This window comes from Camelus bactrianus, chromosome 31 (genome assembly GCF_048773025.1).
Source record: "Camelus bactrianus isolate YW-2024 breed Bactrian camel chromosome 31, ASM4877302v1, whole genome shotgun sequence".
NCBI lineage: Eukaryota > Metazoa > Chordata > Mammalia > Artiodactyla > Camelidae > Camelus > Camelus bactrianus.
In genome coordinates this window covers 1394402-1422333 of record NC_133569.1, presented here as the reverse complement: position 1 = coordinate 1422333, position 27932 = coordinate 1394402, and the positions used below count along the sequence as shown (strand labels likewise).

The 27932-nt window shown below is 45.6% G+C and overlaps 1 pseudogene; it reads right to left on the bottom strand.

Moving 5' to 3' along the window:
- Positions 1–772: 772 nt before the first annotated feature.
- Positions 773–23047, bottom strand: LOC141575684 (G patch domain-containing protein 8 pseudogene; annotated as a pseudogene).
- Between the last annotated feature and the right edge of the window lie 4885 nt (positions 23048–27932).

Here is a 27932-nt window from a genome sequence, read left to right as displayed (position 1 = left end):
CCAGTTGCATTGAGTAGAACTTGTTTACGGAGCAGGTAGTTATATATCACACTGAAATATTTTATGATTTAGCAAATAAAAATTTTTATGTTAATACTGTTACCAAATAGGAAATCTTAATCCATATTTACAGCTTTTTTAGTAATTAAATTTTTATTTAAAAAAATCTCTTTAGTTGATTAGTTTGTCTGTGCCATTCCAGACAACTAGCTAACTGATTTTTTGTGAGACGTAGGTCTAGTGAAGTAATTAAGATTGCATCTTTTCAAAGACCTTTTTCTTTATGTAAGTAATATCATTTAATCCCATTCACCAGCCAGGGAAACTCATAGTTAACTGTTGACTATTTTGAATACCTAGATATCTGGAAATAGAATTTCTGTTTATAACCTTTTTAGTCTAGCTTGGTGGTGATTCTTTTTTCTTTCTCCCTTCCTTCCTTCCTACTTTCCTACCTTCCTTCCTTTTTTCTTTTTTCTTTTCTTTCTTTTCTTTTCTTTCTTTCTTTCTTTCTTTTTTCTTTTCTTTCTTTTCTTTTCTTTCTTTCTTTCTTCCTTCCTTCCTTCCTTTCTTTCTTTCTTTCTTTCTTTCTTTCTTTCTTTCTTTCTTTCTTTCTTTCTTTCTTTCTTTCTTTCTTTCTTTCTTTTTCTTCTTTCTTTTTTGCATCTAGCAGAAAACAAATAATTTATTTTTTTGTTTTCAGTTTATAACCTTTAAAGTTTCTTAATTTAACTAGGGCAAACATATTTACATAAAGCCACCAGAACAAGGATCACTTAAAGAGCTGGATGTAAAAAATATGATTGCAGTATACTACAAATATGGAATCTTTTTATATGAACTACAAAAAGCAGCATTTATGTTTATAGAGTTCAGTGCGATTGTTTACATTAAAAAATCCTGTAAATTAAGAAGGCAACAACGTGACAGAAGAAAATACAACCGCTGGACACACGAGCTCCTCTCTGGGGAAGCACGTGGGCAACTCTGTCCTGCAGAGCTTCTATTCATGACACGATCTTCTTTTCTGGGATATGCAGGTGTCTCTTCTGGGGTGACGGACACGAGGACAACAGTGCCAAATGTGTGACTCTTTGTGTGGGAAGTGGATCGAATGACAGCCTGAGTGGCATCTAATTCCAGGTCAGACCCCCTTTCCAACTCACTCTGGATAAATAAGGTCACCAAGGTCAAAGACACTGAGAAGACAGGACAAGATAGACAACCCACCAGCCAGAAAGGAGAAAAATGTTTTAAAATTTATAGCTAGAAGTGCAGAGTATAAAAAGTAGATGGAGGAGGGGAATATTTCAACTTGACAGTTGGGCGGTGTTGCTGCAGAGGGGCGGGTAGCACTTCCTGGTGCGCTGTAGCTTAGGAACACAGGCGAGGGAGGGGCAAACAGAAAGGGGAAAGGGAACAAAATCCCTTTTGGGGATAGCAGTAGATTTTAGAGTGAACCCTTTAGAGTAAACCCAAAGCAAACCTCAAATCTAAAACCACCCCTGCAAGTCATAATTCAATTCTTTGGCTGTCAGACAGCCCATCCCAGCTTTTACTTGCTGGTATTAATGGCTCAACACTCCCAAAGGAAGAGTTATGGGCCACCTTCCCTGGCCCTACCTGGACTTCTATCCCTCAGCTCATGTGCCCTGGCTGGGGTGGTGTTGCAGGTCCTGACCTGAGAAGATGGGGCGAAGCAGTGGGTGAAGGTGGGGGTGGTGGCAGCTGCTGCGGCAGGCCACGAGGCAAGCAGGGCCAGGTAGAGTGCAGCAGGTGGGACGGGGTGGAAGGTGAAAGGCCCAGGATGGACCGCTGTGGCGGGAAAGATGTGGATGGGATGGCTAGTGAGAAAGGTGGCAGGGTGGCCAGGGATGATTGCGTGAGTAAGGTGGGACAAGGAAATGAGGATCAGGTGAGGATGGGGAGTATGATGTACTGGGGCAAGGGCTGGGGTGAGGGTAGGGGTGGATGCCGATGGCGGCGGCAGCTGCTGCGGCGTGATGCTGTAAGACACAGGCTGAGCGGCTGTGCCGGAGGTGGCAGAGGCTGTGGCTGGCTGCTGAGTGTGGACGGGCTGCCAGGCTGGAGCGGCTGGGCCGGGGCAGCAGAGGCTGGGCAGGCATTTGCTCGCTGGGCCAGCAGCTGCTCTGGGTGTGTGCTGTGCGGCCTGCTGGAGCTTGCTGTGATTCTCCAGCCCCTGGGGAGCTAGGGAAGCACCTCGGTCCATCAGCTGAGTCAGTCCTAGGCTTCCCCCCGACCCCGGAGGTGCATAACTGGGGAAGTGCTCCAGGTCTGACGCTGTAGGCAGCAAGCCGGGTTCCACAGGGCCTGGTTGGCTGCCACTCTCCGAGGACTCGAGGGTGTCCCCAGCACTGGCGTCAGGGAGAAGTTATGGGTGATGGTTGGGTCCCCAGGATAGCAGTCAGAGTGCACTGGGGAGCCTAGCGGAGCCACAGGGTGATTAGCAGTGGCTTCTTCAGACTCTGGCTCTTCTGGGGGCAGGTCTGATAAGGGGCTGGCTGTTTCCTCTGAGGGGAGCTGATGTCCAGATGGGGCATCTCTGCTCCCTGGAGGCCCTTCTCCTGCCTCTGACTGTTCTTGCTCTTCCCCCTTTCTCAGCCAGACTCTTCACATTTCTTGGGGCTAGGCTTTCAGGAAGCTGGGAGCTTTCCTATTGGTGGAAGAACAGGCTTACTGCTAAGAGAAGGTGGGAGCTTGGGCCCAAACTGACCTTGTGGAGAGTCCTTGAGCTTCAGCCAGCTTTACTAGGGGTGGCCAGCATCTCCTCACTCACACTGGGTTTCCTCTCCACTTTCCTCGACTGAATCTTCTCCAGTAGTTTGGCAGTGACAGTTCTTGTCTTCAGGGCTGCAGTCACCTTCTGACCCTTTTCCTGCACCGATGTTGCTGTTCTGGGAAGGTGGGCCTACCCCTCTGCCATCTTCTTCTTCTCCCCGGGGCCTTCTCCCCAACCCGATCGAAAACAGTGGGGCGACCGGGAGCGGTAGATTTTAAAGCGAATGAAGTCTCGACAACCAGACCGCCTGTCCTCGGGGCTCTCGTGACCCCATGATCCCTTCCTGGAGCCTGACCTCTGGGAGGGGCTCCAGGTGTGCGGCCGCGGCCCCTGCTGCAGCTCCGGCTCCGCCGCCGGCTGTGGGACCTCGATCGCCCCTTCGTGCGACTCTGAGACAGGCACCGGGACTGGCCGCAGCTGGGGCTGTGGTCATCACAAGAAGATGAGTATTTGTGCGCTTTGGACCGGTGCTTGGAATTGGCGTAGTCTGAGTCATCCGAGTCATGGGAGCTATTGGAGTGCCTTGGTGATCGGTCACTATAGCCACTGTAGCTGTCACCAGAGGAACTGCGAGGCCTACTCTGGCAGCTCTGGTCTGAAGACGCGTCTGAGCTACTTGAGTAAGAAGGCCGGGGAGGAGCGGTGTGAGGAGCGGCGCCGACCAGGCCGTGAGCGGCTGCGGGAGTGCTCGCTGCCCGGCTCCTCCACCCCCTGCTCCCCCCTCCTCCCTCCTCCTCACTGTACTGGGGTGGGGACTTCAGGTGCAGCCGGCGTGACGAAGCACCATCACTATCCTCATCTCCTTTGCTGGGTCGACTCCGATGGCTGGAGCGGCTGCTCCGTTTGGTGCTAGCTCCTCGCTGGCAGGATGAAGCTGGAGGCTCATCTTTGTGTTTCCTCTCACCGTGATCTTGGGAGGTGCCACCGGCCCCAACTTCATCCTTCTTGCCGCTATTTCCTTCTTCAGCTAGAAGGGGTCTCCGCTGGGAACCGTCCTGAGCTCGCCGCGTCTTCGTGGTGGTGCAGGGCTACCACTCCCAGCGGTTCTGGTTTAGGCCCCAGCTCAGAAGCTTCTGGGGCTGATGACTTATTTTTCTTTTGTTTTCATTTCTTGCGCTTCTTAGACTGCTCCCCAGACTCTGCCTTAGAGCTTTTCTCTTCTGGGTCAGCTTTGTGTTTCCATTTGTGTTTGCTGGATTTTTTGTGTTGCTTTTTCGTTTTGTGTCTGTGGGACTTACCAGATCATTCTTTCTTGCTAGGAAGGCTTCTCCATGTGTCTTCTGTCTCTGACCCATGGCTGCCTCTGGATTCTTGCTTATTCAGGCTGCTACAGGCAGACCCTGAAGCAGGGGCATCCAATCCACCTCCTGAAGAATGCTCTACATTATCCCCCTCTTCCTTGCTTTTATTTGGCTCACCAGGATCACAGCCTTGGAGACGGTCCTTTGAGGAGCCTCCTATGTCCTTTGGCTTTTCTGTCCCTTTAGCTCTGGCATCGTTGTTCTTTGAAAGCTTAAAGTCAAAGTACAAAGAGTTACAACTGTATGAAATGGAGGGTTCTGCCTTCGTGAAAATTAATAGTTCTGATGGCCAGTGGAGGGCAGTGCTTTCATCTTTGCTCAAAACTGGAAAGAAGGGACCAGTAGGATGTTTAGGCCCCTCCCGGCTTTCTTTCCCTGGTGGAGGGGCCTGAGGGGGTTCTTTAGAAGGGTTAGACTCTCTGAATCCTTCTGACTGACTTTCTAAGCTTTGTTCACTTTCATCCCCTCCTGAGGTCGTCTTTGTCTCAGCTTTGCTCCTACGCTCTGAGGGCTCAGCCACACTGGTTTCCGTCGGTCTTTTCTAATCCTTGGCTTGCTGCCAGCTTGACGCAGCCCTTAGGCTTGGGAGAACTACTTGTTTTGCTCTCTGGGGGATTCTTTGGGTGTGTACTATTATCACCTTCCCTTTGTTCACTGGCTGTCATGAAGAGTAGGAAAGGAAGATTAGGTTTTACTTCACACTGTGCTGGGGGGATGTAGTGGTAGTATTCTGGCTCTGCAGCCCCAGCTCCTTCTTCTTACTTCATTCTTTTTAACTTAGATAATGTTGAGACAAGGGACCCTCCATCCTGAGGGTGTTCATCCTCTTTTTTACCATCAAGATTACTGCTACCATCAGAATCTCCCACCTTCTGAAGTCCTTAGTCAGAAGCCTTCTCAGCAGCTTTTGTTCCATCTTCAGAGGCCCCTTCCTCTGCCTGGTCACTGAAAACTGATGCTATTGATTCAAGTTTGACAGGACCCTTCTTGGCAAAGGAAAATGACAGCCCCAGTTTTTGCAGTGGGGTCCCCAGATTATTCTTAATGCCAAAGCTGATGCCTTGAGAGGCTAGCCAGTGAGCCTGTGCCAGTCCAGTGGTATTAGTGATTTGTATTGCAGTGAAAGGGCCTCCTTTATCTGTGGAGAATTCAGATCCCAGGCCGCAAGTAGCGGGCCACTTCCAGGTGCACATTCAGCTTGTTTTCTTTGCTCTGCCAGCTCATGGAGCCACCGTAGGGCTTTCTCCTGTTTCCCCTCATCCTTGCGGGATTTTGAAGATACATTTCAAGCAAACTCTCTCTGCTTAAGATCCTTCCATCTCTGCTTGTGTGCATGACCATAGGAGTTGATATGGTTGTCAAATTCCTGGTGTTTCTGATATTGCTTATCACGGAGTTCACAGTAAAAGCTGGCTCTGAGATCTTCCAATGCTTTGGCAATAGCCTTTTCTTTGTCAACATAATCCCTGTACTTATGTCTCAGTTCTTCTGTGTCTTCTTTTTCCACTTCTAGGACACGGTGCCGTACCGCAGCATCTTCAGCATAAGCAAGCTCCATTTCCATGCAAACCCATGCCCATGACATCATACTTGACAACAATCAGAATGGGATCAGTTTTCCCCTGAAGAGATTTTCCCCAATGCCTGGCCCAGCTTCCACCCATGTGTCTGGAGTAAGTGATGTCTAATACTCTCCAGTTCTATAGGCTTGTCAAGTGATGCTTGTTCAATTTCCAAATGTCTTTCTTCATACTGATCAAAGTGATTACCCTGAAAATCTTGGTCCTTGTTGAAGTGGGAGAAGCAGTCTGCCCTCTTGCCGCCTTCACTCCTCTCAGGATGATGTTCTCCGGTTCACTCCTTCCCTCCCATGACACCTGCCCCTTGCTCCCCTCTTGGTGATTCTTAAACTTTGTGATTTCTGAATTACATTTCATGGAGAAGGCTGAAATATGCTTGGTGCTTTTGAGGAACAGCCAGTATGACTGCCAAGGACTATGCCAAGGGAAGGTATTAGGAGATGAAATTAGTGAGGTAATAGTGTAATATCATATAGGGCGCTAGGCTATTGTAGCAACTTTGACTTTTGCTGTGAGTGATCTGGGAAGCCATTCAAGGATTTTGGACAGAGGATTGACATGATCTGACTTTGAGTTTCACTAGAATTCTCTGGCTGTTATGTTGAAAATAGAAGTTGGTAGGGGGTAAAGACAGAAGCAGGGAGATCAGTCAGGAAGCTGTTACACTGGCAAAAGATGGTGGTTCTTCAAACAGGGTGGTAGAAGTGGAGATTATAAACTGTGCTCAGATTCTGGATACAGGGCTGACGGAATTTGCTGATCAGTTGAATGTGCAGTGTGAGTGAAGTCAAGGGTTAGTTACCCTGTAGTTTTTGGTTTGAACAACCAGAAAGTTGGAGTTAATATCAATTGAAACAGGAAAAAAATGGAAGGAACATGTTTAGGGAGGAACCTGAGGAGCTTGGTTTTGAGATGTTTACTGACATCCAAGTGAAGATACCAGGGAGGCAGCGGGGTGTAGAGTTCAGAAAAGAAGTGTAAATCATCACTGTACAATAAGACTTCCTGTGTTGATGGACATGTTCTGTTTCTGTGCTCACCAGTTTTGTAGTGGTAGTTAGACTGAGTGAGATCACGAATAGAATAAATGTAGATAGAGGAGGGAGGAGATGAGTGGACTGAATCTGGGACATGCCAGTGATTAGAAGCTGAAGAAGAGGAAGTATAGGGGTGTTCAGCTCTGTCGAGGACAAACAGGAGACTGATTGCCCAGAATCTAAATGAAGAGTTTCAAAGAAAAGTGAGAGATTAGCTGAATCAGACGCTGCTAATAGGTTTTGCAGGATGAAGACTGAAAAAATGACCATTGATCGAGCTGTAGGGAAGTAATCAGTAACCTTGACAAGTACGTGGGATGAGTACCTGACTAGAATGGGCACAAGAGAAAATCAGAAGCCCTCAGACATAGCCAGCAGTAATGTAACACAGTGCAGCCACTGTGGGAAATGATTTATCAGTTCCTTAAAAAGGTAAATACAAGCCAAAACATGGAAACAGCCTAAATGTCCATCAACAGGTGACTGGATAAAGAAGATGTGGTATATTTATACAATGGAATACTACTCAGCCTTAAAAACTGACAACATAATGCCATTTGCAGCACCATGGATGCTCCTGGAGAATGTCATTCTAAGCGAAGTAAGCCAGAAAGAGAAAGAAAAATACCATATGAGATTGCTCATATGTGGAATCTAAAAAAAAAAAACAAAAGCAAACAAACAAAAACAAAGCATAAATAAAGGACAGAAATAGACTCACAGAGAATACAGACTTGTGGTTACCAGGGGGGTGGAGGATGGGAAGGGATAGACTGGGATTTCAAAATTGTAGAATAGACTACACTGTATAGCACAGGGAAATATACACAAAATGTTATGATAACTCACAGAGAAAAAAATGTGACAATGAGTGTGTATATGTCCATGAATAACTGATAAATTGTGCTGAACACTTGAATTTGACACAACATTGTAAAATGATTATAAATCAATAAAAAATGTTAAAAAAAAAGGTAAATACAGAATTACCATAGGAACCTACAGTTTCACCCAAGAGAAGTAAAAATACATGTCCATACAAAAACCTGTACTGAAATATTCATAGCAACATTATTCATAATAGCCAAAACATAGAAACAGCCCAGCTATCCATGAATTTATGAATGGGTAAGCAAACATGGTGTAGCCATACGCTGAGTCATTATTCAGCCTTAAAAAGGGATGTACTGATACATGCTAAGGTATGGAAAAGCTTTAAAGGTATGATAAGTCAAAGAAGCCAAGTCACAGAAGACCACATATTATGTGATTCCATTTATACGAAGTGTCCAGAACGGGCAAATGTATACAGACAGAGAGTAGGTCAGTGGTTGCTTAGAACTGGGGGAGGTAGGAGGGAAGTAGAGACTGACTGCTAATAGGTATAGAATTTCTTTTAGTTGGGGAGACAAATTTTTAAAATTAGATCATGTTAATTTCACAATCCTGTTAATATACTTTAAAAACATTGATACTTTAAATGGGTTAATTATATGGTATGTGAATTGTATTACAATAAAGCTGTTTTTAAAAAGAGAAAGGTAAGGAATTGACAAGAGTACTTGAGACGAATAGAAGAATTAGTCTTAGGTAGTACAGCTAGTTCATCCTTAGCAACAGGAGGGAAGATAAGATGTATTAAAAATAGATGCAGGTAAGTGGGTAGATGGTGGTTGTGGTAGCTTTTTGGAAGGTCTTTTGACTGGTTTTTTTTCTCTCAGTGAAATGGGAAACCAGACGATCAGCTGAGAGTGAGGATGAAGGAGGAGCTGTTGAGGATGGGAAGGAAGGTGTAACACAGACGAGTGAGGAGGGAGGTGCAGGACGATTCCTCAGCATCACCTGTGAGGTTGGTGAGACCAGCCAGCAGGGCTTCTCCAGTCACATTCCGCTGCACAAGGGCAGGTCTGAATAGCGGGATTTAACCAGAGCTGGGTTTTTGCCAAGTGAGCACGTTGAAGAGTCTACAAAATTGAAGATATGTGTAGAGAGTGATTATAAACATGAGCCATAGAATTTAAGTTGCATTAAGAGACAATAAGGCTATAAATATGTGGAAGGAAGATGTGATTGGGTTAATGGATGGTAGGCTCTGATAGAGCTGAAGAATTTTTGGAACCTGATAATAACAAACCCATGTGACCATAAGATCTGAGATAAGGTGAAATAGAAGATTTTTGTTGGAGAAGATGTCAATTAACAAAGGCCAGGGTATCAGATGAGTTATCTCTATGAATATTGAAATTACTGAAATTTATGGCAAGGTTTGTGACAGAAAGAGAGCTGGAAATGAGGAGATTCAGTGAGAACATCTCAAGACCAGTCAGAAGTTGGTGGAGGACTATAGTCAGGCGGGTGGATAATGGGTAGTATTAGATGATGGCACGGGTATTGCAACTTGGCATTTCAGGGAGAAGAGGGAGAAGGAATGACAATGAGGAGCAATAGATACCTGATCTACCTCCAGGCTCACTGGTAAGAATGTATGAGAGAAAAGAGCTTTCACTAGAGAGGGTGGGAGTATCATCAAAGGACAAATTTAATTTAGGCAAGAAGGTAAAGGACAAATTAAGAAAACAAAATACTTGGAAAATTTTGTTGTTGAGAGACCATGAGTTCCAGGGGACACTGAAATTCAAGATAAGAATTTAGGAGTCATTCATATAAAAATAGTATTTAAATCTTTGGAAATTGGTGAGATCATGAAGAGAGGAAGTATAGAGAGAGAACAGAAGTGGGTCCAGGATTGTCCCCTGAAGCTTCCCAGCATGCCAAGATTTGGGTAAAGCAGTGTTTCTCACCTTTTTTTTCATTGTTCCCCAAGGAGCCTTTGTAGACATTTGTGTCCTAATCATGCACTCCAGGAAATTTTAACACCACAGATACACTGTTTGTCTCTTCATGTACTGTGACCCTTTGAAGGCCACAAACCATTATAATATCTGAGATAATTTCCCCCCACCTTCCAAGAAGCATTTTTTGCTCCTTTGGGGGCAAGGTTGCCTCCACTGAACTGCATGGGTCACAGGATAGAGAAGTGAGGGGAGGAGTAACCACTAAGACAGGAGAAAAGCCAGGAGAGGGTGACATAGTGAAGCCAGGAGAAGGAGCGTGTGAGAAGGGACAAGAAAGGGTCCTGAATACTGGAGAGTACTTTCCACATGATTTGGCAACGTGGAGGTTACTGTGACCGTCACAGAAGCAGCGTCAGCACACTGACGGGCCAGAAATGCAGCGGTGAGTGAAGAGCATCTAAGAGGCGAGTAAATGAAGGCTCAAGTGAGGGTGGCTTTGAGAAGCTTGTCTGTAGATGAGTATGAGGAGTCGGCGAAGAGCAGGAGGAGGCTTAATGGGGAACATGAGCCTTGCTGTCAGTTGTGTGATACAGTTAGACTCTAAACCCTTACAAAGAAGCAGAAAGAATGTTTTGGTAGGTGGAAACTATTTTAAGCTCAAGCTAGAGGTGAAAACATGTAAGACGTATTTGGAAGAATGGTGAAGGAGTACAATTTGCCTGTGGTATTTAGCTGTGTGTCACACTGTTTTAGGGATGGAGACTGTATTAGTAGGCTGCAGCTAAACTCAAGAGTCTTGGGAGCTAAGCAGGACAGTTTGGGTTTACTATGGTAGGCTGCTTAATTTATCTTAGTTTCTTACGTGGAGTAAATAACATGTTAAGTGCAATGTTTAGGGTGGTCTGGTTGAGACCAAACAGGAAACAGTAGTTCACATGTAGTCAAATATTAACAGATTTTTGAATGCCTACTCTATATAGAAAATGTGTATTTTTGAGCCCAGTTTCCTATTCATCTCTTCCATTATCCAACCACTGTCTGCCCTACTTTTTTTGTTCTCATATCGTGACCATAGTCACCTAAACATGCACTGTCCAGTATAGCAGTCACTAGCCACGGGTGGATATTGAGCGCTTGAAATATTGCCAGGGTGAACTGAGATGTTCTCGAAGTGTAAAATACACCCTGGATTTCAAAGATTTAGCCCACACAAAAAAGAATATAAAATATCAATAATTATTTAAAATGATTATGTGTTGAAATTAAATATTTATAATATACTAGGCTAAATAAAATGTTATTTATTAATTTCACCTGTTTCTTTTTACTTTTTTTAATGTGGCTACTAAAAATTTAAAGTTACACATAGACTCGCATTTGTGGTTTGCATTATATTCCTACTGGACAGCACTAACCTAAATCATGCCGCCACGCCACAGCTGCTAACTGCTTTCTAGCTCTGCTCTCTGTGCTGTCAGAGGCTGATGCCACCTAACTGCCCTCCACCCTGCTAGTTAATGCCATCACTCTACTTGTCTTTGTCTACACTGCCCGGTGAGAAAATGAGCTCATTTGCTGTTAGTTCCCATAACTAAAGAACACGTAGTGGCAGAGACCCATGAGCAGAGGCAGAGGGTGTCTGAGTGGAGGAACTAATGGTAGAAAAGGGTAGGACTGGAGTGGAAATAAAAGCATTGTCAGTTGTAATGCCTCATCATTTACAGATGAGGTGAGCTCAGAAAGGTGAGATAACGAGCTGTCTCTATCTGGACAACTTCTTGTCAGATTTTTAAAAATCTCAAAAATATATCCCCTTTTCCTCTCCACCCCTCAAAAGTGTTTTTAGTATATTTTAAATTCCTATACTTTTCTTTTTCTTCTCCTCTCCCTTTTTTCTTATCCAGCAAGCACTGACTTATGTACTGCGGACAGCTTATTTGAAGGTGTCAGCAATACAGTCAGTGCGACTACATAAACGTACTTTACAATGAAAACGTTAACATGGTATTTTTCTTGAAAAGAAAGTAACTTGGTATATTAAATTTATCTAGCTAGCAAAGTCCTGAGGAAATAGGACACATAATAGAGAATTTTTTTAATTAGGGAAAAAGAAAAATCAATGAAAGCTATCCAGATCCGGGGTACCTAAAGAGGCCTGAACATCCTTAATGAGGGGGCTCAGCTGCCAGGGACGTCGTGAGAGTAGTATGATCCTAATGGGAGGGGGGAGGAGCGAGCCAGCATGATGTGAGGAAAGAGATTCTGAAAACTCGGCCTCACCAAAAGTGAACTTTATTCAAGGCCAATCCTGCCAGAACAAATGGTTTAATTTTCTAAGCTCTGTGGATTTTCTCCTCTTGAGCTTACTCCAGTTCTCTGGAGAAACCAGAGATACTTTTGCATTAATAAGCAAACAATAGAAGAAAGATTGCAAAAGACTGTAAAATTAATTGCTTCCCTAGCACCTAGCTGAGGAACCACAGGGAATGGGGATTTTGGCTGGCAAAGGTTAGAGGAGGAGTGAATTTTAATTTGGAAATTTCTGTTCCTAGAGTGTTAGAGCAGGGCCAGAGCTGGGCTCAGCTTGTTGGAGGCTCTAGCGTGGGGAGAGGAACACGGCAAGCTGGGGTACCTAGGAAGCGCTGGGGGATCTCAGTAATAAGGTGAGGAGGAGGTGAAGGTGGAAAGCAGAAAATGGGTAGGAAGACAAAGTAAAAAAGCATAGCACAAACTAGAATGTGCAGCGTGACTTTAACCACGCAGGCCAGTCTGTGTGATGGTGAGACTAGCACTGTGTGTCACAGTCAGGAAAATAGTTATTGAGATGGTGGTGCTGTCTGACTTTTCAAAAGATAACTTATGTTCATCTTTTGAAAACAAATACAATAAAAGGAGGTCAGTGTGGAAACATTTTAATTTTGTTCAGAGTTGACTGTCTCTCCTTTTTTCCAAATGCTCACCTGGGGCTTCTGCCAAGCCTTCTCTTCCATTTTTGGCTTAATGTAGCTAGCTGCAGGTTTTTGTTCCTTGATTTCTCTTTGTCTAGAATATCCCATTAGTAGCAAAGTCTGATGGATCCTTTCTCTGAAATCCTTTCCTCTCTCTGTGTGCTGGTGCTTCACAGCAGGGTTTACTGCAGACTCTTTTGTTTCCTCTCCTCTCCAAATTAGCTTATGTACCATTGTTACCTTCCTAAGCACCAATTTCATCCTTCACTTGTCTGCTTTATTAAAAGCATAAAGATCCCTTATGATTTTTCACAAATAGCCAAACTTATTAATGTATTATTTATGATTTTCTATAATCTGATCAAGTTTGCCCATCCAGCCATATTTCCCACCACTCTGCAACATAATCTTATGTATAAACCTTCTTATAATCTGTCCATATGGCATGATGTTTCTTATGTGTGTTTATTCCATCACTTGTTCTCCCTCAAAGAATGCTGCTTCTCTCACTACCTTGGCAAGTTCTGTCCATTTTTCTGAATCTGGTTTAGATATGATCCTCTCCAAAGGATATTTCTAAGTGCTACAGGATTTATCAACATCTCTTTTCAAACTCATTCGGTGCTTAAGGCATTTATTACATTTTACACTTTATTATACTTTATCATTATCTTAATCTCTGTTTCCTGTATATTCTTTGCCCAACTGGATTATTAGCTTCTTTAAGGGAACAGGCATTTCCAAACAAGTTATTTGCTTTAACCTGTTACTAAACACAGAATAGATTCTCAATATTTTTGATTGAAATAGTGTTGTTGACCAATTGTGATAGAAAGGTTAGATAAGCGAGATAAAGCAGCATCCGTAAGCGATGATTTACTTAGATATCTGAAGCTGAAAGCTGCTCCCTTAGAAACTCAAACTCAGTCTTGTAAAAAATCTAACTCTCTATTATAAGTTTTCCTAAAAATATAGATATCTATTGCTGCATAACATATCAGCTGAAAATTTGGTTGCTTAAAATAATGAACCTTTGTTATCTCATGTAGGTCAGGAAGCTGGGTGCAGGTGAGTGATTCTGGCTTAAGGTCTCTCTCTCTCTCATGAAGTTGCATTCAGTGTGTCAGCTAGGATGCAGTCTCATCTCCAGCCCAACTCAGGAGGATCTGCTTTCAAGCTTATGTGGTTATTGGCAGGATTCAGCTCCTCACAGGTTGTTGGATTGAGGTCCTCAGTTCCTCACTGTGCCCAGAGGCCTCCTTCAGCTCCTTTCCATGCAGGTCTCTCCAGGACAGCTCAAAATATGGCAGCTGGCATTCCTCAGAGGGAGCAAATGAGGGAGCACCATGCCCAAAGCCACAATAGTTTGTATTCTTATTTTGCAAGTGGTATCTCATTAATTCTGTCATTTTATTCACTAGAAGGGAGTCCAATCCACACTCAAGGGAAGGGGGTTATAAAAAGGTATGACTGTCAGGAGATGGGGATGATTGAGGTCCATTGAAGAGGCTACCTCTATCAACTAGGCTATTCTCTTGTCCATAGAGGTTTTCTGACATCAGAAAAAGAGGAGTTCTTAACTGGATTTTTTTCCAAAATTATTCTATTCTTAGCACTTAAGTTTTTAATCAATGATAGCCTTTCTAGAGTCATTTTAATATTGAATAATATAGTGTTCTGCATCTTGACCCTTCTAAAGTGTTAGGAAAGCATATACTACAGTCTGTTATCAGGATCAATACAGAACTTTAATGAAATACAGGATACAAGTATAGCAAATATGCTCTCAATCATTTGAATAAATAATGTATAAAACTTACTCAAAACATAATTTTCAGTTAAATGTATTAAAACCTCAACATATAAATATATAATGTGCCATGTATGATAAGGACACAAACATATTTGTTAAGTGTGTGTGTGTGTGTGTGTGTGTGTGTGTGTGTATGTATATCATATATATTTCTATGAATCAATTAGTTTAATGCTTTTAGGGCTATATAATTCTATGAATCAGTTAATTTAATGCTGTTAGGGCTATATATTTCTGTGAATCAATTAATTTAGTGCTTTTAGAGTTCCTGTGCCTATGGTGGAATAAAATTACTACTAGATTTTGCTCTTAAAGTTCTAATTAAAAGCATAAATAATAATATATTGATGCTCATAGGAATTCTTTCATTATCAGAGTTGGAAAGATTAAGAGAATACTTGATGCAGTCTTTAGAAGTTTATATTAAATTAGAAAATAAAGATTATATTAACAGTTTCATCAACATGTTAGTGACTTGGGAGGCTGGATGAGAAGTTGGTTCCATATGTTACTGTTTATATCAAAATAAATTCCAGGTAAGTTAAAGATTTAAACATTAAAAAAAGCAAACATAAAATTACATGAAGAATGCATTTGGAAATGTTTGTAGACTCTGAAAAGGTGAATATCTTTCTAAACATGACATCCAACCCAGAAGCCATTATAGGAGAACTGACTGTATTAAAACTAATTATTTCTGAATGGTGAAAATAGGCAAAAAATGGGGAAAATAAATATTTACCACACATATAACAGGAAATGTTCTAATTCGTCTAATAGAAAAATAACTTTTATAATTCAACAAGAAAAGAGTAAAACTTGTATAGGCAAGTGATTCAAAGAAAAAAGTGTATATAGTTAATACATAGTTAAAAAGGCAAAACATAGATTAAAAAGGTACTTCATATATTAAAATAGTGCTACATATGTTTAAAAGGTGCCACATACACTAAAAGTCATATATGTATTAAAAATGTGATCCACAAATGATAAATGCTAGAGAGAATGTGGAGAAAAGGGAACCCTCCTACACTGTTGGTGGGAATGTAGTTTGCTGCTGCCATTATGGAAAACAGTATGGAGATTCCTCAAAAAACTAAACATAGACTTACCCTATGATCCAGCAATCCCACTCAGCATATATCCAGAGGGAACTCTGATTTTAAAAGATATGTGCACTCCAATGTTCATAGCAGCACTATATACAATAGCTAAGACATGGAAACAACTTAAATGTCCATCAACAGATGACTAGAAAAAGAAGCTGTGATGTATTTGTACAATGGAATACTACTCAGCCATAAAAAATAATAAAATAATGCAATTTGCAATATCAGTGGACTTGGAGGTCGTTATTCTAAGTGAAGTAAGCCAGAAAAAGAAAGAAAAATACCATATGATATCACTCATATGTGGAATCTAAAAAAAGAAAAAAGACACAAATGAACTTATTTACAAAACAGAAACAGACTTACAGACATAGATGACAAACTTATGGTTACTGGGGGATAGGAGGTGGGAAGTGATAAATTGGGAGTTTGTGCTTTGGAAATATTAACTACTATATATAAAATAGATGAACAGGTTTCTTCTGTACAGCACAGGGAACTATATTCAATATCTTGTAGTAATCTATAATAAAAAATATGAAAATTAATATATGTATGTATATGTATGACTGGCACATTATGCTATACACCAGAAATTGACACAGTGTAAACTGACTATACTTAAATAAAATTAATTAATTAATTAATTAAAAGGTGATACCAATAAAAGTACATGTATAAAAACTATTAAACTTTTTGAAGTATAGTTGCTTTACAATATTATATTAGTTTTAGATATACAGTATAGTGATTCAGTATTTTTATAGATTATCCTCTGTTAAAAATTATTACAAGATAATGGTTATAATTCCAAGTGCTGTACAGTATATCATTGTTTGTATCTTTCAGTTCCATACCCCTGTGTTGCCCCTCCTCCTTCCCTCTCTCCACAGGTAATCGCTAAGATATCAGTTTTTTTAATGTAAGGAGAAGTTTGTTTATGTCTAAGAATGGCAGACATTTAGAAGAGTGGTAACGCTTGTTCTTGGAAAAGTGTGAAGATAATGTTTATACTTGTTGATGAAACTTGGTTAAACCTTTTAGAGCTTTATTGTAGTGACATGGCAAGATGCTCAAATATATTGTAAAGGGTAAGAAAAAATTCCAAAGCATTGTAGGATGTACACTGGAAAAATTTATGTGAGACTGTGACTAACAGTTAACATTGATTTTCTCTGAATGGGATTGAGGAGTCACTTTTGTATGTCGCATGTTGCTATAATTTATCATTAAAATATATTACCTTCGTAATTAGAAAGAAAACATTTCTAAAAGGCAATTTTACAATTTCTCTTTACAGGAGATTACATGCTTGATACAAAGCCAAAAGAAATGCCAGAAATTCAACATTTAAACTATGAGCAGGTAATTGACACAATTTTTGTTATATTAAAATATGTAATTTTAACTTATGGATGTATTCTTTGATCCCTATCAGTGGCTTTTCAGGTATATTCTTTGATTTCTTTATTTTGAACACCCTTTCAAAAATATAAAAAACATCCTTTTTGTAAATGAGGATAAGGAATTTTTATTATTTTTTAAATGTGATGATGTATGGTGGTTTTATTTTTAAAGCCCTATCATCTAGATATGTGTACTGAAGTATTTATGGATGATATAAATATGTCTGGGCTTTGCTTCAAAATAATACAGACGAGGGGAAGTGGGTGGGGGTAAGGGTGAGGCGTGCTTAGCCAGGGGCACATGGGATTATTATAATTGTCTACTTTTGTGTCTGCTCAAAATTCCCTACAATAAAAAATAATCATAAAAGAAATGCAAATCAGATCAGTCTCTCCCCTCAAAAGCTTCCTCAGCTCCGCAGTTACTTAGGGTAAAATCCAAATATTTTCCTGTGTGGTTGGGACCCCACCACCTTCTGCAGGCTTCTCTCTGTCCCTCAGAAACCCCAAGCTCCTTCCCACCGCTGGGCATTCGCATCACCTGCCACCTGCCCCCTCTACCTGGAGCCCCCCACCACCTTATCAACACACCTTATCAACCCTCCCTCACCCCCCAGGTCTCAGCTTAGACATATTTCTTAAGGCACTTTTATCAACCACCAAACCACAGGGGGCCCCATTAGACTCCCTTGTGGCACGGCATCCTGTGTTCTTCCTTCAGGAGGCTTATCCCAGCTGTGAGGGCAGGAATGTGTTTGGAACTTTCTCCCCACAGGACGGCCAGCTCTGCGAGGGCCTGCCGCCCCCAGGACTCAGGCAGTGCCTGTCCCAGAACGCCCTCCCCTGCCAGTCATCTAATTCAGGTCCCAGCCTGGCCCTTTGCCCTGGATCTGAAGCCTGACCAAGGAAGGCCAGAGAAACAGGGAGAAGGTGGGCCAGGGTTGCCCCCAGAACCAAAGGTGGGTTTGCCACCTGCCCAGCCCTCATCCAGACACGAATTTCAAAGCAGCCCAGGAAGTTTCTCCTCTAGAGCATGGGAACATCATCCCCACAGCCTTCTCCTCCCTCCCCCGTGTCTCCCTGAGCCCCCACCTCCTTGCTGATCCCACCCAATCCCAGCTTCCCAGGACCTGAGTGTGTCTCCCTGGCCCAGACTCAGCCCCACTCCCCCAGCCCCAGCCTGGCTCCAGGCTCCAGGGATGAGGGGACATGATTCTGAACAGGCAACTTAGGGGTGAGGACCACGGCAGAGCCCCCACTGATGCTGAGGATAGGCATGAGGGGCTGGGAGGAGATGAAGTCCAGGATCTGGGCCACAGCCTCAGTGCCGAAGTTGCCCTCAGAGATGATGCCTTGGACACCGGAAGCACCCAGCAGCCCGCAGATCTGGGTGAGAAGACTGCTGGGGTTGGTGGTGTTGACCCCCACGGTGAGTGGTTGGATCTCTAGGAGCAGGTCCAGGAAGCTCTGGGGGATGAGGCGGGTATGGGCCTGGGCCTGCAATGGCCCTGAGCTGCCGAACACCACGGCCACCGTCACAGCCTGCTCGCCCTGCCCGGGGCCCAGCCCTGCCCAGGCATCAAGGAGTGAGGTGAGCAGCACGGCTGGCCACAGAACCCCCCACCATGTCCACCAGAGGGTCCTGCAGAGAGACCAGGGTAGGCATGGGGAGGGAGGCAGAGGCACGAGGAGAAAAGAGAGACAGAGAGGAGGCGAAGGCCAGCGTCACAGGGGCACACATCCAGAGGATGAAAGAGAAGAGGCGGAGCCTCCTTCCTCAAAGAGAGGCAGAGAGAGAGGGAGACAGACAGACACAGACAGACAAAGAAAAAGAGACAGAGGTTAGCTGAGCATCCAAGCGCAGCCCAGAGGGTGGGGGCTGGGAAGAAGATGCCAGGCTAGGTGCTCATTACTTCCGTTTTATGGGTGAACACCATGCTTGGAAACTCATCCATCTGGGTTCTGCCCCAGGAAGGTACACAGCAAATGCTAATCTGGTGCCAAGTGCATGGGTTTGTGTGGAGAGGCTTGAGTTCAAGTCCCAGTTCTGCCACTTACTAATTGTGTGATCTTGGGGAAGTTGCCTAGCCTCTCTGAGCCATGTTTTCTTGCCTGCAACAATCACAGGACCTACTTCACAATGGTGTGAGGGGTGCCCGCTCTTATCAGCATCCTTATCCTACAGGTGACAGCCCCACAGCCAGGGGAAAGCAGGCAGCTCTGTCACACACACACACACACACACACACACACACACACACACACACACCATTCTCCATCCTAAACTGGACCTAACATCTCCAAGGAACCTCCTCTGCATAACCCTGCCTGTCTCAGAGCCCCCTCCTCCTGGGCACTGGACATCCCTACCCTCCCCCCATTGCCTCAGTTAGTAGCCGCTCTTCCACAGCAGGTGTGTGACCCAGTTGATTTGTTCGGAGCTCAGAGTGACCTGAAACCCTGAGGTATCTCACATATGAGCTGCCTCCCTAGGCCATCACTGATGGGAGGGGATTTTTACCATAACCCAAGGGCCTGATGTGTATCCCTGCTAAATGAGCATCATGGCTTTGGACTGGGACCAACAGCCACACTGGTGAGTGGTGCCCATGCATGCAGTTCTCCCTCCCAGCCAGCCATCAGCCACAGCTTTACCCCCTCTCCATCTCCATGACATCCCCAAAAAACTTCCGAAGAGGGGAGAGTGGAAGTGCGACCAGGCCGGGCCTGGTTGAATTCAGGAGGAGGAGACGGGAGTTTTGACTGGTGAGGGAATACTGTGCTCACTTTTCTGCCCTTGCAACTCCCCCTGTGTGTGATTTCCTCGTACACTGACTTCCAATGTCAGCCTGGAGGCGCGTGTGCGTCTTGTGTGCGAGCCTGAGCGTGCTGTGCCCGCAGCTAGCTCCAACCAGAGGTTTCAAATTACACCTGAAAAGGGCACTGCCGTGCTTGTTCCACACTTTGCAAGGCCTCTCTGTGCTCCTCTCTGCCCATCCCTGTAGGTTCCCCACCCTCTGGGAAGCCCAAAGCTTCCCCCACCTCTGCCTCCCAGCTCTGAGCTCCAGATCTCTGCTGCCCAGAACAGCAGCCTCCAGTCACGTGTGACTATCGGGCACTTAAATGTGTCTCGTCGGAATTGTGGTGTGTCGTGTCAAATACACACTGGCTATTTAAGACTTAGTGTTCAAAAAGGAAAATATCTCAATATTTTTATATGGATTACATGACAAAAGAACATTTTAGATACATAGAGTTAAACACAATATAGCCTTAGAATTCATTTCACCTTTCTTTTTACTTTTTCTACTGTGCCTTCGTGAGCTCTCATGTGGTTTCTTTTGGAAAACGTGGCTGTAGATGAAGGTCCCAGGTCCTCCCTCAGCTCCAACGGGGCGCTGTCCCCCGAGACTCTCTGATGGGAACGTGTCCTCCAGGACTGGAGTTGAGGAGAGGAAGCTGAGGGAGGTCTTGCCTCTCACAGAAACGGATCTCAGGATGCCTCTGGAGGGAGGGGTCCCAATCAGGCAAGTCTTTGAACTTAAAATAGCAATGGGCAGACTCAAAGAGATGTAGACTCCAGAATGTTAGCACCACATGGCATCCAACCTCCCACAAAGGCAGGAGAGGGGGACCCACTGGCCTGAAACACTCCTCTGGCCACTGCAACCCTCAAACAGCACAGCTGCTCCCTGGTGCCCACAAATTAAGCCCAGACACTGGGTCTCATGGACAGAGCCCCACACACTCTGACCCCAACCAACTGTCCTCCCCTCCGTGGACCACACACTCTTGTCACTTAGGGGTGACCCTACTACCCTCGTCTCTTGGCTTTTGCTCTGCTGTTCCCTCAGGCTAGAATGTCCTCTTCCCACCACCTCTCTCTTGTCTGCACAACAGATCCCCGAATTTTCAGAGCCCAACCTCAATCCCTCTCCCACAGAGCACCTGCCTTAGTTCATCCAGGCTCTGGAAACATGCGTGAGAAGACAGAGGGTCTGGGTCTGGCTCTAGGCCGGTTGCCCTTCCCCCCAACCCACACCCCCACTTCTCCTGGGTTGGGGAGCTCCTCTGCCAGGGTTTCCCTTATTTTGCTCCGTGGCAGGTTATTTGCCAGCCCAAGATGCCCCCGACCCACACTGGACTATTGTCTTACAGACCTCTGCCCACCCAATTGGGGTCCACCCCTTTCACAAGTGGGCTGTTAATATTTTATTAACACCCGGGCCCCAAAAAGGGTCCAGGGAGAGGATGGCAATGGTCAGTCTTCCAGGACCCTCAGCATCACCTTGAACCGCCTGAGCATCTCCATGTGCTCGCCCAATCTCAGGCAGGCTCCCACACACGGATATGCACACACACTCAAACTCCAGACATCTGATGGCTGCCCCCTCTCCCAGGCCAGAAGCCTTGGTCCCAGGAGTTGGCCCCACCCACCAGCCACGCTGTCTCTGGGGGAGCCGAGGGACCGAGGCTCGGTGGCTCCTCTGGATCCACTTCCCTCCGAGTGAGCGGACTCTGCTTTACCGTCGGGTTTTCCTCCCTCCCTTTGGCTGAGCTAAAACCCAAACCCAGGTGTCAGGGGAGACAACCATTTCTCCATCATGACCCCACTGACGCGGGCACGGAGGTCTCCCTCCTCCAAGACTAACTCCCCCCTCCCCGCTGATTCCCCCCAACCCCCAGGGAACCTCTTACTCTTGGCCTGTGAAGTTCGGGGTATTTTTAGGCCAGCGATAAATAATTCATAGGGAAAGTGGCATCAGGCTACCCCCACGTGAGGAAGGGGTGTGTGCGGCGAGAGCCACCATCACCCGCGGCTCAGGGACACTGGCGTTGCGGCAGAGGCAGCAGCGGCGACTCCTAGTAACGGGACCAGCGCCACGCCTCCTGGCGGCCAAGCTGGGCACCACGCACTCCGAGCCCCTCGCCTCACAGCTACCCTCTGCGGGGGGGGCGTGTCCTCGCTGCCAGGCCCCCTTCCCCACTGCCCCAAGCTGGTCGCCACCCCAAGCCCCGAGGGTGGGGGTTGCGGAGCTCGCCTGACAGGCAGAGCTGTGGGCGGGTACCACCCCGGGCCTGCCCTGGGGGCAAACCCAGGGGTCTGGACCCCTGCTGACCCAATCCCCTGAACAATGCTATTGGAGTTTCTAGTATTGGCACAGCCAGAAACTACATGGGTTCCAAACTAGAATCTGCTGAGTCCCCTCCAAGTTCCTCAGTTTCTTCATGGCCTGGATCAGGACCAAGCCAGGGCAGTGCCCCCATCGGAGGGCTGGGACCCGAGCCAGAAGTCCTATCGGGTGAGCAGGGCTAGGGCTAGTGGAGTGAGCTCAGGGCCCAGTGGGGATTCCCCTTCGCTCACCCAGCAGGATCTTTGGGTGGTGCGCACCTTTTGGAATTTTTTGGCTGCTGGGTGCCTTTGCCTTCTCATGGCCCTGGCCCTGCCCGCTTAGGCCTAGGCACCAACAGCCTTCCGCAGCAGGAGGCTCGGGGTTTCCCTTCCCCGCCGTCAGGGATCCTGATGGAAGACCCGGCAGACCAGAGCCAACCCACTGGTGCGGCAGCCAGGGCCCAGAGCACAGGGGCTCATGGCTCTCTCGGGTCCTCTTTGCCCACCGGTCCTTTCCTATCCTCGGAGCCTGGGTCCGCCTGGCAGCGAGGTCAGCACTTGGGAAGATCCCACAAAAGGTGAAGCCCAGGCTTATTACCTGAGGTCAGAGGAGGGAGCGGTATGCGGAGCAGCGGAGAAAAGGAAGAGCTGGAAGGGGAGGACCTGGGGGGAATCACGGCGGGTGAAAGGGCAGGGGTGTGAAGGCAGATGCGCGCAGTAGGTGCTCAGTAAACCTCTGGAAGCAGGGGACCAGGCTTCTGGAGCCGCCGACAGCCCTCTTCGTCCTCTCTGCTCTGTGCCCTCTCCAGCTTGCTTCTGTCTGGCAAATCCGGCCATGGCCCCAGCTTACAGCCCCGTTCCCTCCACACCCACCCCCCACCCCCCGGCTTCCAGCAGCAACGGTTGCGGGGCCGGCAGCCCAGACTCCCGCGTCCAGCACCGCCCCATCCCCCGCGGTGCCGTGTCGCCGGGAGGAGCTGGAGGGCCGTGTGCCTGTCACCTGGGTCTCTCTTCTTCACCTCCTCTCTGCCCGCCCCGGTCCAAACCCAAGGCCCAGACCCCGAGAGTCTCGGTCCCCCGACCGCCCCCTCCTCGGGGTCGCTGCGCTGGCCAGATTCTCCCTGGTGTCCCGCGTCTGCCTCCATTGTCCTTGCCCGAGAGGCGCCTGAGCCCAGCCCCAAGTTTGCGGCGCAGCTGGCGCCCCCAGCTAGCCGCCCTGCCACTCATCGAAGGGAAAAGGCGCTGCGCCGGCGCCCAGATCCCGCACCGGCCGCCTCCCGCGCGGTGCACGTCCCGGCACCTTAGCTCCACGAGCTGGCGCACTCTGTCCTAGCTCGGCGGGCACCTGAGCCCGGGCGCCCCGGGGCCAGTGCCCGTGGCCCGTCCTGGCGGGCTGGGCCGGGCCCACCCCCGCGCCTCATGCCCCGCTCCGTGCTCTCCTCCTGTGGGCGGCTAGGCGCCCGGCTCCATCCCGGGGTGGGCTGCACCCGGCATGTCTGGCTCCCCGGGCCAGACAGCCAGCCAGCTGTGGGAAGCGCTGGCAGCCACCCGCGGGGGCCCGCCCGGTAACAACCATTCTTAACTCAGCCGTATTTATCACATGCCATGTTTTGCTGATCTGTTTTATATGAATATATATAATACATATATAATTAAATATAGATATCATTCTACACACCTATGTAGAATGGTAACCTGGTAATTTCCTTGAAAAAATTGACTTTCAAGTGAATTTGTCATTGATTCATCTTTACTCATTTATTTGTGTTTTACAATTAAGTTGCATTTAGAAAATAGTTCAGCAGATGATGTCTGGGGTATGGCATTAGGACAACACCAGCTGTTCCATAGTTTCAGTGTGTCTGCATTTCTTGGCATGTTCCTTAGAGACACTAGTCTGTAATATACGAGGGAACACTGCGTTCTAAACTACTGACGCTGGAAGAAAGCAAGTAGAGCTTCATTTTCTTAAGTTTTCTTTTTGACAACAGAAGGCAAGAAGAAATCAGATTCTTACAGTGGAAGAAAGTATCAGCCAATGCAGAAACAGACATCAGTGGAAACTTTATATTTATTTTCAAAGTAACTTTTTCTACATACCTTCACCAGTATCCAAATGGCAAAAAAGAAAACTCACTTCAGTATTGCAAAATTTCTTGAATTTGAATGTTCTATAATCTAGTCCTAACAAAATCTAAAAGCCATTATATTACTGAAAGACATTTCCAGTGTGGGGGTGGGGAAGACCTAATTACTTGCTTTTTATTGGAGAAACACACTACACAGCAAACCTGAGTTAAAAGTAAAGGATAGAAAAACATATACCATGAAAACACTAATCATAAAAATGTAGGGCTGGCTGTATTACTTCTTTCAGAAGATGTAACAATCCTAAATGTATATTCACTTAATAACAGGGCTTCAAAATACACAAAGGGAAGACAGAACTGAAGGAATAAATTTAAAATTTCACAATTATAGCTGGAGATTTCAACATTTTTCTCTAAGTAGTTGGTGCAACAAATAGAAAGAAAATAAGCATATCGGAGGGGCTTCAAGAGGGTGGAATAGAAGAACATGGAACTCAAAAAATATGTACTGAATTCTGGTAGAAGATCATATACAAGTGGAGCTACAGGAAAAGTCTTCACATAGCTGTGTAGGAAGAAAAAAGAAAAGGAATCAGGATCAGACCTGTGCCCAGAAAGGGAGTGGTGGAAGGGGAAAAGTGGCCTCACCCTGGAAAGCCCCCTCTGCAGAGAGAAGGTCAGCTGGGACAGAAGAGCTTCAGAGGCTCAGAGTGCAGCACCTGCTCTGTGATGGACGGAGTAGGGAGAGACCAGCACAGATGGTCCCTGTAGTCCTCAGCCCAGATGGGAGCCTGCTGGTGTGTGCCAGGACTGGGTGCTGGAACTTGAGCTGCAGAGGACAGACCCAGGGAGGGGGCTGGGGCTGGCTGCACAGAGGCAACCTTGGGGGGCTGGGGTGTGGCCTGGGCTGAGGCTGGGAGTGTGTGTAGGGAATCCTGGGTGTGCCATCGAGGGCTCCAGTGTTGGTACATGTGAAGGGAGGTGCAGGACTGAGCCACAGCAGCCTACTTCTCAACTTGCTCTGGAAAATAGAATAATGGAAATCACCCAATCAAAACAGCAGATAGAAAAACAAATTTAAAAAAGAATGAAAGCAATATAAGAGACCTATCAGGTAATATAAACAACCTAACCTACTACCTAAAAGAATTAGAAAAAGAAGAATAAACAAAACCTAAAGTCAGCAGAAGGAAGGAAATAACAGAGGTCAGGGAGGAAATAAATAAAAATAGAGATTTAGAAAATGATAGAAAAAAATCAACAAAACCAAGAGCTAGTTTTTTTTGACAGAGTAAACAAAATTGACAAACCTCTGGCTAGGCTCACCAACAAGAAAAGATGACCCAAATTAACAAAATAAGAAATGAAAAGAAGAAATTACAACCTATACCACAGAAATATAAAAAAATCACAAAAGAATATTATGAATAATTATATGCCAACAAATTGGATAACCTAGAAGTGGACAAGTTTTTACAAACATATAGTCCACCAAAAGTGAATCAAGACAAGATAGGTAATTTGAACAGACTGATTACGATTACTAGAAGTGAAATAGTGTCTGTAATTTTAAAAATGTTCCCTGCAAACAGGAGTCCAGGACTGGATAGCTTCACTGGGGAATTCTACCAAACAAAGAACTTTCACCAATCCTTTTCAAACTCTTCCAATAATTGAAGAGGAGGGAACACTCCCACAGTCATTCTGTGAAGCCATTACCCTGATACCAAAACCAGACAACGATATCACCAAAAAAAGTTATAGACCAATATCTTTTATGAATATAAATGCAAAAATCCTTAATAAAAATATTAGCAAATGAAATCCAACACCACATAAAAAAGATCCTATACTACTATCAAGTCAGATTCATCCCAAGATCACAGGGATGGTTCAGTATATACAAATAAATCAATGTATTACACCATGTCAATAAAAGAAATAGCCTGAAATATAGAGGAGAGCCTGTTCCCAAGGCTCTGACCTTTAAGGACATTAACACATTTCTATTCACATAAAGATAACAAATTGCAGAATACAAAATAACATTTCTTTTGTTAGAGGTTTACAGGGGCACCATGACCTGACCTACGTGGACAGCTGCAAGAACACAGGATTCCAAGAACAAAGAATTCTTATGTTAAGAAGTTTGCAACAACCAAGCAAGTAGGAAAGAAGCCTGAATTCTGACTTGGGGAAGATGGTTCTCCAGGACCTTAATCTGCTATCTTCTTGGTCTGCCGGCTTTCTGAATGGTTTTCTAAATAAAGTAACTGTTCATTGCCCCAAGGCCCTGTCTTCTAATTTACTGGCCTTTGTGCAGTGAGCAGAATGAGTTTGGACTTGGTGACATTTGTACCTTCTTTTTTTCTGTTTTTGGCCCATCTTTCTGCAGTGAGGAAACTGGATGGAGCCACAGTGGGTAGACGGGCTGGTTTCTGGAACTCTCTGTAAGCAAGGAGGTAGAGACTAGGTGTTTCCAGAAGATCAGGATGAGGCAAAGCAAAGCCTAGACCCAGCTCAGCACCTGGCTTGAGCTGAAAGGGGCTCAGACAGTGAGATTTGTGGCAATCTGTGCTTAGATGCTCTGGTTTATTAACCTCTTTAAAATTAAGAGTCTGATGAAAACCAAGGACCTTTGTGAATCTAATGAAACTCTGAACTGTTTCACCACACCTGGCCTAATGCCTGGCAGATAGTCTGTGCTTAATTCTGCAGAATTCTTGAAACCCAGAAAAATACGTGTATATGTTGATACACAAGTTTTGTGTTCTGTGTGTGTGTGAGGGGTGGCTGGCATGCTCATGGGTCTGTTCCTTAAAACGCCATGCTCCGTGTAAGCTCAGAATGGCAGGCAGAGGGTCTGGACAATTCTCAGTAACTCTAGGGCTGTGTGTCCTGCAAAATCAGTACTATCTCATTTGCAGTAAATGCTGTCACCTCTGATGTGGTAGCACTTTCTCTGGATGTCCCTGGAGTAAAACTGCTTCTTATTGGCATGCTCAAGGCTTAGGCTACTACTGTCAAAGGAGAAAAAGGTAATGAGACAGAAGAGAGGGTGGGGAGGAAATGAAGGTGAAGCTCGTGCTGGAGATCACCAAACCTGTCCTGCCTGCCTGTCAGGTCAAGATGCATCACACAGAACAAATGTCTGACTTCTACAGGACACATACATTTTCTCCCAATTTTAAGTCAAATTTTTTTTCAATCTTAGGGCATTGGCAATTAATGCCCAATTCATATTTCTGAATATAATATCAAAAGTAGCCAATATTATCTACTGAAAAACATTACAGAAAATGAAAGAAAAATGGGACAGTTTCTAAGGAAACATTGCTATAACATTAGTCATAGGCAACACGCATTAACTGGTTAATGTGTGTGGAGGGCATTCAGGTTGGCCTGCGCTGTCTTTTTTATGATTTAAATATATATATTTCCTAATGTGGCTTTAATGTCACACAAGTGGCTTTCAAGTGTAAAGCAAGAGAAAACAGGTAGCCAAAGAAAGCCCACCAGGCCTCTGTTCTCCGAGCCCATGGAAGGCCCCGCCGGCCCATCCAAGCCCTGACCAGTGGGTTTGGCAGCAGCTGTGACAATGGCCCCGTGTCCCTCAGGGGACAGCCAGGGCGTAGGCCCTGCACTCTCAGAAGCCTGGTTTCCTATGGGGCCGTGGGCCCCTCTGGGCCCCTGGCTCACTACACCAGTGAAAACCCCCCTAATCCGCAGTCTTTCAACTCTGACTAGGGAAGGGGGGCGCCGGCAGGCACAATCAAGAATCAGCCTGCCTTTGCTGCAGGGAGCCAGGAGATGAGGCGCTGTCTTATCTTAATTTCACAACCACTCCTATGAGACAGGTACTGTCAGTCTCATTCCCATTTCACAGATGGGAAAACTGGCTCAGAGGGGGGATGTGACTTGCCTAAGGCTGCACAGCAGG